Below are 12,441 nucleotides of genomic sequence, written 5' to 3'. Positions count from 1 at the left end.
AGTGATTCTTCCAAAAGTTGGTAAAAACGGGGAAAGAGAGAGACAAAAGCCAACAGCTTGAGCTTAACCGAATAGTAAGAGCTGCTGGACAGTCGCCATTCACAGGGGACTTTCATTGCTCCTGAGGGAGGACTAGGAGCAGCAGTCTTCAGCCCTGGACAAGGGGGTGTGAGTCTGTTCCTGTACTGACGCGGGTAGTGGGGCAGGGTCACTTCAAGCCTTAGGCTCCACTTCAGTCAGGGCTATGCCCTGGCATAAACTCTGCCACAGTGGGTACCGGTGAGTATGTGGCATAATAGCTCTTTGGATTAATTTGGTGGCACCCTCCTTTAGAGCAGAGGTAGGGAATTTATAACATCATTCACGGGCCATACAAAGTGATCAACTTGAAAATTAGCCTGCTGTGTTTGGTGAAATATTTCATTTACTCACTCTTAATGCCTTGGCAGGGCCGAATGAAATGATTTTGAGGGCCTTATGTGGCCCTTGGGCCAGATGATCCCCGCCCCTTATTTAGATGATGGTGGAAAGCACTGACATCATCACGCTGCTGATTTTATAGAGAAGCAAGACTCACTTCTCCACTGACAAGAATGTGTGGCACTCAGCAGCTGTTTGAAAAAAGAAAATAAAGCAACCTCTGCCCCCTTCTTCAGAATTCTCTGGACTTACATCTGTCTTCCCAGCTGTGAGCTGCTGAATTCCAGGATGCAAACCCCAGGGAGACAAATGGGAGGGCCATGCAACTAATAATGACATGCTGCTTACATATCAATCTTGGTTTATTGTGTGTCCATGGGCACATGTCTTCAAATTCAAGTGGCTGCTTCTCTCTCCCTTTCAATGTCTGTCTATAAACTTTCACGGTATTAAGCCTGTGTTTTAATAAATATTTTGTTTGCTGTATTCCCATTAATATTCATAGGGAATGGAGCACTTTGGGTTTTGAGATTTCTAATAAACATCAATAGTGTTACTAGTTTGTACTGAGCATTCAGTATGCTCCATCAAAATGGCAGCTCTAATTAGGTTCCTTGAATTAGCTAATGGATTTTGAGAAAGATCGCTTAGAAAGCTCTTACAGCTGTCCAAGATATCTTGCCATGGCAGAAAGACAAAAGGCCCCTGGAAGCTACAGACTTCAGAGCTTTAGAAATGCAGCTGACAGTTAAAAAGATAAATTATGTTCATATTTTTCTAGTGAAAGTCCTAATACTGAATTAATGTTATTCCTGTAGTGAGCATCCATTAAGAAGCTCATTTTATTATGAGGATGCATTTTGACCATTAGCTCTTTTCTTTGGCTCCTCCTCCCTCCCCACTCTCCCTTTTCTCCCTCCAATTCCTCAGATATTTTGGATACAGTAATAATAAGCTTCTTTGAAGAAGGTGGAAATCATTCCTTCCCACCTTTTTTTGTGAGGGAGGGGAAGAAGTTATATATTTAGAAGTTTTTTCTTAGATATACAGGAAGCATTCAGTTCAAAAGTGAAAAAGTAATATTGAAGGAAATAATTTTAGTGATTAGCTTAAGCTTTGTGGCTTACATTTTACATAGAACTTGGGAGGGGAAAAGGATTCCAGCTAGTGAGCTTGTTTGCACTTTGATAGAAGATGACTTTGTAGGATAGAAACAATCTGGAAGAAAACGCAACATCTCCTTCCATCTTGATGTGGAAGGCACACGTAATGCAATGCCATGCCACGTGGTCTTCATTCTTCCTGAGACCAGGTTTCTCTGACAAATGATGAACCCATGACATCTGAACGATTGTACCCAATGTATCTGCAAACAGGGAGAAAAAAATAATATTTATTAGTGGGAAGCACAGTAATTAAGTTCATGACAAAGCACAATCCTGGAAACAAATAGTCACCTGCAAGTTCCGTATGGCTGGCTGCGTTTGTACTCATTCATTTAAAACAACACTGGGTTTTCCACCTATCCACCGAGAAAATGAGTACCTGTTACTTTTTAATCTGGAAAGCTGCATTTCTCTAGGAACAGAGTAAATCCTTTAGGGGGGAATGTTTCCTGGGCCATTAACTCCCAACCATCCAAGTGCTGTTTATCCCCCCTGTGAGTCCTTGTAGCGCCTCTGTTTTTCTATGTTCTGCCTGCCTTTTGGCCTGTTTTGTGCTCATTAGTATCTTAACCAACCCAGGGGCTGGGCAAGGAAAGGAATGTGAAGCTGCAGTCCATTAATTGGGGATTGTTTACAGCTCTAGGAAAACACTGGTTGGGGAAGAAACCAAAGTTGTTGGTTTAAATGAGAGTTTTCCAGGTCCTCTGGAGCGCCTATTTCTCATGCTCTTCCAAACCTCCCATTTCTACCTACAACTGAGAGCTCAGGGAAACGCTGCTGCTGGTAAAGCTGTGGGAACCCGAGAAGAAAGAGAGAAGAGCGTTGGCGGGATGTACAGCTTACAGATCGGCAGCTGCTTTGCCTCAGGATGATGTAAACAAAGCAGAAAAGCATTGTTATATGAAGTGTCAAAAAACAGAGACTCCGTTTCCTCAATTCTTCTCGCACGTGACTTTGGCACGGTGGATCAAAGGCATAATTGACATCATGTTTATTGAAAAAATCAGCAACTGTCACACTGTCGAGAGGCTACTGAAAGCTCGAGGAAGGCGTGTGTTTTATTCATTTTCAAGGGGGGTTATTATAGAGTTCAATTGTCGACAGCAAAGAGCTTGATTCCCTTCTTCCATGATCGTCCCCAACTCGTTCATTCACTTCTCAGAGCACAGCCAGCTACAAGTTGCTCCCCGGCAGGTACCCAGGCACGGCCTCCCCTCGCCTGGCGGGGCCGTGGCTATTTATTAATTAAGGTTCTGTGACGGCTTTCCCTGAAAGTGCCAGTGACAATAAAAGTCTTTGTCAACCCATAATGGGTTGGTTTCATGTGCTTTGTTTTGTTTTTTTAACTTTTCGCCCTCCCATTTGGCAGCCAGTGCCCTGCTCCTAATGGGAAATTTATCACTGTATTAACGATGCGTCATGCTTCATCACCAGTTGATGTTACTGGTTAAACAAGGGCTCTGGCTATAGAAAATGTTCTGTTTCCAAGCTGAAGGAAAAGCTCCATGTCCCATCGCCTGGAACTGAAGTGACCCTCCAACTACAGCCTCCAACAAGTTGGGAGATGGAAATAGAAGGTGGCCTTGACCAATGATAGGGTCAACCTTGAACTCTACACACATTCAAGGAACCATTGAATACCAGTGCAAAGAAAACCCATAGAGGGTCATTTCATAGATTAGGATATGTGGGCTCAAAGGAAGTAAGGGTCTCCCAGAGTTGTCCTGCTGCAAAGAAGAGCTCACAGGATGCTGCTACTGTATCTGAAATCCTCCAGTGATCCCACATCATCGTCCCTTTGGGGAAGACCGGCATATGGAGCTGTCCAAGTCTACCAGCTTCATACCTGAGGATGTCCCCACCCACTGCACCACTCCTGCTATACCTGCCGTGTCCTTCTGTGTTGCCACTCTTTCCAGGTGTCCCTCCCACCTGAGCGTGCTCTGTCACCCTCCCTCTGCCTGCTCTCCTCTGTCTTCGAGGCCCTTTCTGGCCCCCTCAAGCCAGCTAATCACCCTCCCTCTGGCCCACTACAGGACATCATGTTATTTCCTCATCATCACTGCCACACTGCACTGTAATTCTGCACTGTATCCATGGCCCTCATGTGACTGTGAAATCTCTTAAGAGTCTGGTTCTGTGTCTTAATCCTCTTTGTGCCATTATGACCATGTAATGTTTAAGAATAAATAATAAATGTGCATATCTGAAAATGTTCAGAGGATTATTGGAAAAAAATTTTAAAAAGTAGTTGATCTAAGTTTGATACCAATGTATTAGTTTCTGTGCTGTCCTGAAAAGCATGCTTCCAGACAGGAGTTGTAGAAATGTGGATGTGTTTTCAAAACAACTGGAACAATCCATAGAAGGTGGTACTCCAAGCAGTCTCTATCCCATAAATCCCTGAAGTCAGAAGGTCAGTGAGAGGTGACAGGGTATAGAGCTCACTTTACACCAGGCAAATGAGAGCTGGGGGATGTTCTTGGATTTGGCATCCTTTGGGACCTAAGTATATGTGAACATTTTAGGTGACTCTTTGGAGTTGAGAATCTGTTTTGATTGGCTAATTATCATAACCTTATTTAAAATGTCTAAAGCTCAGTATTCAGCATAAAGATGTAAAAGGAATGAAATGAATTGAGTAATATCAAAAATGTTCTTGATAGGTTCTTGGACTTAATTGCTTTTATGCTAATCATATCAGAACACTTCATGTAGACTTCTATACTCATGAGATAGTATGATTTAACCTCATATATGAGGTAAGATTGGCCCCACAATCACTTATCTGTGTGACTTATCTGGGTGTTTGGATAGTTTATTATCATATATCCCTTTAATGTGTTTGTAAGAACTAGTTTACATATTTTATGTATTTAAAAGGCTTTGTCTCCGAACATTTAGTGGTGAGCTCCTAATCACAATTTTTAGCTTCTTTCAATTGAAAACCTTGTTCTTTTATATTTTTTTGCTTTTGTCACTTTTGTTATTTTCCCAAGGGAGGAAAAATAAGCCTTGTTATGTGAGTAAGAAATTACTGTTTTAATCCATTGACATTTAGTTACCACAGCATACAATAGCCTATCCTGACTGCTATAATCCTCCAAATAAAAAATTTAAAAAACAGCATGCATGCACTAAATCATTTAGAATCTGCTTATTTTCCCTTAAAATTTTGTAGTTAATTAGGTCCTGTTTTCTTACAGTCTAAAAGAAAGGAACTAGGTGGCCTTTGATGACATTCTGAGATTCCCCAGGGTGAAGATGAGCTTCTCTCTTCTTTCCTCTGAGGAAGAAGGAATTTTATGGAAGCCCAGGAAATTCCCAAGGTTTTCTGGCCTGCTGCCACAAGGCCTATTTTTCCCAGAATAGACTCTGAAAGTTTAATTCCCATCTAAATGTCAGACATGTATTTCTAAACCTCAAGCTGTGTTTAACTTAAGCCTAGAAGATAATTTCATCTTGCAAGTCCTGCATTTATGGTGAGAATTTCTTTGACAAGTGTGTGTGTGTGTGTGTGTGTGTGTGTGTGTGTGTTGTAATAACATTAATTTGCTCACATACTGTATAAGCAACCAAAGTTTATTTCTCCTTGAACCATATTTTGTTCAGCTCAATAATTCAAATAATAGTTAAAGGTTTTATAGGTTTCTTCCATTTACCTTTTTATCAGTATTTTGCTAATTTTATTTTGGCCCATAAAATTCTTTAAAAAACTTTACAATGTTTCATGTAGAGTCATGTCTTCAGGTTAGTTTCTAAAGTCATTAGGTGAGACAAGAATTGTGTATAGTTGGGATAGACCTTGGAAAACACTGAAGGCGAAGGCTGTTTTGGACCCTACCTGGCCTCTCACTAAATCCATCCCACACTGTGTCCTTGAGCACCGTGTCAGGTGGCTGCTCCCTGGTGGAGGAGTTGGCTTGCATGCAAAGGGCCATGTTGTGCAAGGAATGCATATCTTGAAACATTGGAATTGAGTTCAACACAATGTCAAGGTTACATCCTGAGAGGTGCTTAGGAACTGACACCAACTGAGGGAAATCAGTGCAGCTCATGTCCAGGGCCATGTGCTGCTCGTTACATGGACTGGCCGGTGGGAACACTAACACAGCTTAAATTGCCACTCCCTCCCCCCCACCCACCCACACACACACAAACAGATCCCCATTTTTCTCTACACTCAAATATGTGGTGCATCAGTTAAACAGTCGGGATGCAATGGCACTATATTTCAACCATGTAAGAACAGCTGTAACTACATGGATTGTATCTGAGAGCATGGTTTGTTTACCATCTTTAATGAAAGACACAGTGGATGCACAGTTCCAAATTAATCCATATCTATTTTTCTTTGCATCTGTGTATGTTTGTTTTTGCAGAGATGCAGAGTAGAAATGAAGCTAATTTTGCAACCATCTAATGTGAACATTTCAACTAGATTTTTAGATCTTTCTTTAGCAATAAAAGTTACCACATGAAACACTTGACAAATTCCTTCTGTGACCTCCACATATTTTGTGTTGTTAATGAAATTGGCAAAATGTCTAGAGACAATATGTATTCTATGTTTATACACAACTCTGAATGTGTCCAGTGTTTGTGTAAATTATTTAAGGCTCAAGAATACTGAGCTGTGTTGGAGGAAGTGTATCAGAATACAATTCAAAATATTAATAACTCACATGGATATTTTATGACTAATGGCAAAACTGGCTTCTGAAATTTGAACACAGCCAGGAGGTCATTGTACAGTACCAGAACAATGCAATTATGTGTTACAGGCTGATAATGGTGAGTGGAAGGTGTTGTGTGTTGTTGATTTGTGAAAACACTGTCAGTATCATCCAAAGAAATTCTGCCTTCGCTGGAAACGGAGACAGAGAAGCAGGATGTTCTGATTAGAGGAGATCTGCTTAGAGATTGGCCTCTCTTTGTCTCAAGTGATAAAGAGCAAAGGTAGAGCAATGCCTTTTAACAGAAGAGGAGATGACATTGATCTGGGGAGATTCACAGTCACAACAATCAATCACATGGGAGAAAGTTGTCCTTCATGCATCAGTGAGATTGCTTTCAACGATAAATGGCAGCGTGGTTCATAGCGTGAGTAGAAATGCTTGCCATTATGCAATCGAAAGTGCCAGGGAAGGAGGCCTTTATGTCCACTAAGGCTTGATACACGAGGGCTCAAGGTTCAGTCTAGGGTTAAGATTTCCAGGAAAAATCTGCAAGCTGTAGGAGTCAAAGTTGAATTCACCAAGTTAGGGATGGAGAAAACAAAACAAAGATCTCAAAGAGAGCAGATGCTGAAAGCAGGCAACGTGTTGAAAAAGACGAAAGGTCAAGACTCAGGTTGCCATGGCAAAGCCAGGCGCCCAGGTAAGCCAAGTCGCTCTGTCAGGTTGTAGCTGCTAGGTCAGAATGCCCCAGGCAGCGTCAGGATGGCCTGGGGGGAAACTGTGTTCAAGATTACAGGGGGAGCGAATGCATCATTGTGCTTTGTGAGTTTTTGTTTTTTTTTCTTCTTATAACCTTGCCTGCATATCAATCTCTCGGCACAGGTTTACTCCAACTTCCCCACATGATCTTGATATAGGAAATGATTTGTTCAGTTCTTAGTAATTTATACAAATACATACTTTTCAAAGATACATATTAGCATAGAGCACAGTTTTTTCTCCTATTCTGCCACCAGTTTTTTTTTGTTTTGTTTTGTTTTGTTTTTTATGTGACATTAAATATTCTCTTTAAATGGCTAAGCATTGTTCCTTCACCTTCTAAGAAGCAGAGGTCAGAGATAATTGACAAATGTAGTCCTGGAAATAAAGGGAGTGTCTAGATGTGAACAGTTTGTTTTGTCTGTTAATAATATGCTTCACTCTTTCTCTAAAGTCATTACTTTAATTGAGGATTTTTTTAGGCAGTCATAGTAAGCAAGCAAAGGGTTCTTAATTTCAATGATTTAATCAACAAGATAACTTAAATCTGATAGACATTAGATGTTCATATGAGGAAAGGCATATTCTTATTATTTGGAGAAACATTTTAACAAAAATAATTAAAAGTGATAAATAGTGATGATGAATTTGGGAAGAAATTAGGAAAAGAAATACCCAGTTATGGTTCATGGGTACTCAGTTGTGGGTCCAAAAGTTTCACTGGACTAAGTCATGGAAAACTCTTACTTGCCAATGTACCTTTCAAAAAATAAGTATTCTTTATGAGAAATTGGAAGCAGGAGAGGACACAGAATTTACATAATCATAATATTTACCGAATATTTACACGGATAATTTTTAGAGCTTTTCAGGACTAAAGTATCACTTGAAGAATTCTATAGAATTAGGCCCCATTAAAAGCCATTGTTTATTATTTAAGCTCCTTTCGTGTAGATGGGCCACTATATAAATGCATTTTTGCTATGAAAGGCAAATCTGTGGAGTATTAATGTAAGTGCTTTTGGGCTATAGTTTCTGTAAATCTTCAAAAGCCTTTTGAATTAATGAGCCTGAATGCATTTATAAGAATCTCTGTGGACTTTTATTTGACAGGGATCTTTAGCACCAACAGAAAATAAGTAACAGTTGTGTCCATGACTGTCTGTCTTCGACGGAATAGTCTTTTCCAGAAACTAGTTTTGGATTTAAAGTAAAATTGGTCAAGTAAGACTGCATATAGATTTTATTTTAGGTTATATTTTATTCATGTTATTGGGAGTATGAGTGACCCAGAATGCAGGTACTTCGAGAAGTCTGTTCTAACTTTCAAAAAATAAAATAAAAAAATAAATAAAAGCCCTGTCTTCTAAGGCAACAATGGTACTACTAAAATTGAAGTTTATAACAATGATAAGTTTTAGGTCCTTGAATGTGAAAAAAAACAAACAACGGGGGGGGGGGGGGGGGGCAGGGGGGGGGGGAATAGCATCCTGGCATTCTTAAAGGCTACAAAAATGCTTTTCTTTACCCCATATCTTTCAAGAGGCTAACCCTTTTTGAGAAAACTTTTAAATCCCACCCTTTTATAAGTACAGAAAGGTTGACATCAATTTATATAATTAAACATTTAGTGATAAACCTCAAAGTAACCTTTTACAGCAACTTCATACAAATTTAAAGAGTCCATCCAGCCCCAAACTTACCAGTACTTTCTGTTCTGATTATTGTCGGCATGCACTCAGCTAATTCACCTCGCTTTGTTCGGTGACTTAGTAAGGATTACCACATGCAGGGAGGAATACCGCTGTTAAGGCTCCATTTTACAAAGACTGTTTCTTAACCACATCGCCGCTCTGGACCCCAGGCTGGTGCTTGCAAATGAGGGCTGTCCTCCCCAAAGGCAAACAAACACCTCTGCAGACACAGAGCTGCAGGTCTGAAAACTGCATGGCTCGTTGGAATTAACCACGTGCCATTTAATCACAGTTAGTGTGCACATTTTTACATACATGCCCACTGAGGCATACACACAACATCACCCCAAGTTAACTCACAAGCCCAACAGTGGCTCATTGTCAATAATCGGATCCCCCTTACTCAGTCGGGGTGAACTTTCCCGGGAGCGGCCTTGGCTGCCAGTCCGTCCTGGTCCCCATCCAGCGCTTCTTTCTCTTTCATGTGGGATCTTTGTCTCATGTGGATTCTCTTTCACACCCCATTCAGTTTTATACCCATTTCTCACATAAGCCTGTTGGAGATGTAACATTAGCTATCCAGAACTCTCCATCCGCAGTTGCTCCAACATCATTCTTCAGTGAACACAGACCTCATTGCATGTCTTTCTATTGCTTTAGCTACTTTTACTTCTATTTTTATGGCACAGACCTATGCACATAAAAGTGTATCAGAAGGTAGGGCTATAAATGTGCTCTAAGTTCCCTCCGCCTGGACGCGCCTGGGACCTGCTGCTAGAAACGCCTGCCACGTTTTAGTGCCTGTCTGGCCAGGCAGCACGATATGGGAGCAGTGACTCTGGGTTTGCAGCCACCCAACCCCTGGGCCACCGCTCAGCAATCGTGCTGCTCAACTTCTCTGAGCCTCGTGTACTCACCTGTGAAACGTCAGTAACAGCGTCGTCCTCACAGGTTTGATGGCGGGTTAAGTGAGATGAAGTATGTAAAGCATCAGTATTAAACTTAGGGCATTTCAGGAGCTTAATAAATATTGGTTTCCCTTTTCCAGCCCGCAGCAGGAATGGGAGGAGACTACGGCAAGCCCAAATGAACACTCGTTTTTAAAGGGAGCTTCAACTGAGTTCATTATGAACTGGGAACAATGAGATGAGAGTTCGAAGGAGCAGATGATGCCTCACTGTGATATGCACTGCATACGGGCACATATTGCTCTAGGTGGCTCTGAAGAAAAAGACATGGCTTACAAACCCCATTACAGCTCTAAACTCTGTCCAGCTCTCAAGTGCTATAAAAGGAGCATGTATAACTGCATGTCTGTCTTTTTTTTTTAATATATTTTTAATGATTTCAGAGAAGAAGGGAGAGAAAGAGAGAGATGGAAACATCAGTGATGAAAGAGAATCATTGATTGGTTGCCTCCTGCATGCCCCACTCTGAGGATCAAACCAGCAACCCAGGCCTGTGCCCTGACTGGGAATCCAACCATAACCTTCTAGTTCATAGGTTGAAACTCAACCACTGAGCCACACTGGCCTAGCTACATGTCTATCTTTAAAGATATAGCCAGTATAATTGACAAGAAATCACTCTACTAAAATCTGTTTTCTTACATTGTTTAATCCATTTCACATAAAATTTCAGCACATTGAAAGTGTAGGAGGCCTTGATCACCTACACAGATATACAGCTACAATACAAACCATTCTTTTTTATAAAATGGCGAACTTTATCCAGTGAACAATTAATACAAAAAGGCTAATTTTCTTACTAGCAACATGGAGATGGGGTTATTGATGCTTTGCCTGATGTTATATGGTTGCAAGAGTATTTGCGTTCCATCATAATCTGACATCACTTCTGAAGCCATTAGGCAAAATATTTCTTAGAATAACTACTGCTAAGTCCCATAAAGCCAGAAAAATAAGATAACATGTAATAGAGGAAGGAAAGTAGGAGTCCTCAGAAAATAAGTTCTTAAGGCTAGCTTAACTTTCGTTCTGGGCTAGAATGTGGCTTGCGGACCCAGTCTCTAAGATGTCTATAATAATAAAAGTGTAGCCCTAACTGGTTTGGCTCAGTGGATAGAGCATCAGCCTGAAGACTGAAGGGTCCCAGATTCGATTCCAGTCCAGGGAATGTACCTTGGTTGCTGATCGATATTTCTCTCTCATCAATGTTTCTAATTCTCTATCCCTCTCCCTTCCTCTCTCAAAAAAAAAAAAAAAATCAATAAAATATTTTTTAAAAAATAATAATAATAATAATAAAAGTGTAATATGCTCGTTAGACCGGATGACCTTCCAGATGAGGCTGGGGCTGCAAGGGAACCCTGGGTCCTGGGTGCCTAGAGGGAAGCCGGTGCGAACAGCCAGGTGAAGGAAGGCCTACTCTTGCACGAATTTCATGCATTTGGGCCTCTGGTAGATAAGATAAAAGAAAAGACCCAGGTTGAAGATAGTAGACATTGGTAGGAAGACTAGTCTTTGAAGTAAGACAGACCTTGATCATCATCTATTAGCCATGATTCCTTATCTCTATGGAGCAGAACAATAAAACCTATCTTTTGCCCAGCTGGCATGGCTCAGTAGTTGAGCATCAACCTATGAACCAGGAGGTCACAGTTAATTCCCAGTTGTGGGCTCAATCTCCAGTGTGGGGCATGCAGGAGACAGCCAATCAATGACCCTTTCCCATCATTGCGCTCTCTCTCTCTCTCTCTCTCTCTCTCTCTCTCTCTCTCTCTCTCTCTCTCTTTCTCTCTCTCTCCCTTCTCCCTTTCTCTCTGAAATCAATTTAAAAAATATTTTTAAAACACAGCTACCTTTCCATTTTATTTGATGTATTGAGCTATTTATAGCACCTGTCACAAAAATTGAAAATAAACTCAAGTGCCAGATTTTGCAGATTAGTAGTGGCTTTCTGAAGTTCTCAGTTGAAAAGGATCCTAACCTAAGACCATGTCTAGGGTCACTGGGAAAGAATGCTGTAATTGATTAGTGGTGTCTGCTCTGGGCAGAAAGTAGAATAAATAAAAGTCTGTATCAGTATATTTACTATGCAAGTTTCTGTCAGTTATAACTATTATTATTGTTGCTATTGTGACAATGGTATTTTTATATTTATTTTCACATTTCTGCATCCTCCAAACAAAATGGAATAAATTAACTGCTTTGGTAACACTGGCTGTGTATGTCACTTTTACTGATGTAATATGAGCTTTTGTATATTATCTGCAGAGAAAAGCTAAAAAATGAAACCAAAATTTGCTTTTCCTAATTTTATTATATAAAATGCCCACTTAAAAAAAAATGATCCATGTACTAACAATAGATTGGGAGTTGGAGAGGAAAAGACAATGTTGAGATGTAGTTCCAAGTTATGACAGATGTGTACAGTATCCATATCTTCTTTAAAATATCCGCACAAGGGAGAAGGGACAGCTTGTCTTGCTCTTATATGGTCCATGACTTTCTGGGGTTTTTTCCTATTTTTTTCCTCTGAGGCCAGATTTCTTTTCTGAGTAAATAGTCATGTTCCTGTCAACCATAAGAGATTTCCTGAATCCTAAACAGCTGATTTTGTATTCTTGCCCCAATCCCTCTCTTTTGAGAACTGAAATCTGATTAAACCCATATTTTAAATTTTATGTATTTATAGATATATAGAATAGTTTGCAGTCTGTGTATGTTTTCTTTCTCCACCACAAATGTAGGAAAGTGGTGG

At 40.4% G+C, this 12,441-nt stretch overlaps 1 protein-coding gene and 1 long non-coding RNA gene across 6 annotated transcripts in view; one reads left to right on the top strand and one right to left on the bottom strand.

The window, feature by feature from the left end:
- Positions 1-12,441, top strand: part of PARD3B (par-3 family cell polarity regulator beta) — an 861,922-nt gene that overhangs the window by 749,467 nt on the left and 100,014 nt on the right. The window lies entirely within an intron of this gene.
- LOC123651651 lies at positions 1,505-8,437 on the bottom strand. Its single transcript, XR_006740501.1, has 2 exons — positions 2,430-8,437; positions 1,505-1,786 (listed from the first exon to the last, which is right to left on the bottom strand). It is a non-coding gene; the product is annotated as an uncharacterized LOC123651651 (long non-coding RNA).

This window comes from Pipistrellus kuhlii, unplaced genomic scaffold (genome assembly GCF_014108245.1).
Source record: "Pipistrellus kuhlii isolate mPipKuh1 unplaced genomic scaffold, mPipKuh1.p scaffold_m20_p_7, whole genome shotgun sequence".
NCBI classification, from domain to species: Eukaryota; Metazoa; Chordata; class Mammalia; order Chiroptera; family Vespertilionidae; genus Pipistrellus; species Pipistrellus kuhlii.
The sequence above is the reverse complement of the archived record's forward strand: the minus strand, read 5'-3'. Positions and strand labels throughout refer to the sequence as shown.